Source organism: Panthera tigris, chromosome F2 (assembly GCF_018350195.1).
Source record: "Panthera tigris isolate Pti1 chromosome F2, P.tigris_Pti1_mat1.1, whole genome shotgun sequence".
Classification (NCBI taxonomy): Eukaryota; Metazoa; Chordata; class Mammalia; order Carnivora; family Felidae; genus Panthera; species Panthera tigris.
The window spans coordinates 82,893,764-82,894,322 of NC_056676.1; positions in this window are offsets into that span (position 1 = coordinate 82,893,764).

A 559-nucleotide genomic window follows, 5' to 3' on the forward strand; every position below is an offset into this window, starting at 1 on the left:
AGTTGCCTTTTAGTTTTGCTGATTGTGTCCTCTGCTGTGCAGAAGCTTTTTACCTTGAGGACCCAATAGTTCATTTTGGATTTTTTTGCCCTTGCTTGTGGAGACAGAACAAGCGAGAAGTTGCTGCGGCAGGATCAAGGAGGTAGATTGCCTGTTATCTCCTCTAGTATTTTGATAGTTCCTGTCTTACATTTAGATCTTTCATCCATTTTGAGGTGTGTGTGTGTGTGTGTGTGTGTGTGTGTGGTTTAAGAAGAGAATCCAGGTTCATTTTTTTCAATGTCCAGTTTTCCCAGTACCATTTGCTGAAGAGACTCTTTTTTTCTCCATTGGATATTCTTTCCTCCGTTATCAAAGATTACTCAGCCATATGTTTGAGGGTATATTTGTGGTTTCCCTATTCCATTCCATTGATGTCTGTGTCCATTTTTGTGTCCATTTTGTGCATACTGTCTTGATGATTGTTGCTTTCTAATACACCATAAATCCAAAATTATTATGTCTCCAGCTTGTTTTCTTTTTCAATATGACTTTGGCTATTTGGTGTCTTTTCTGGCTC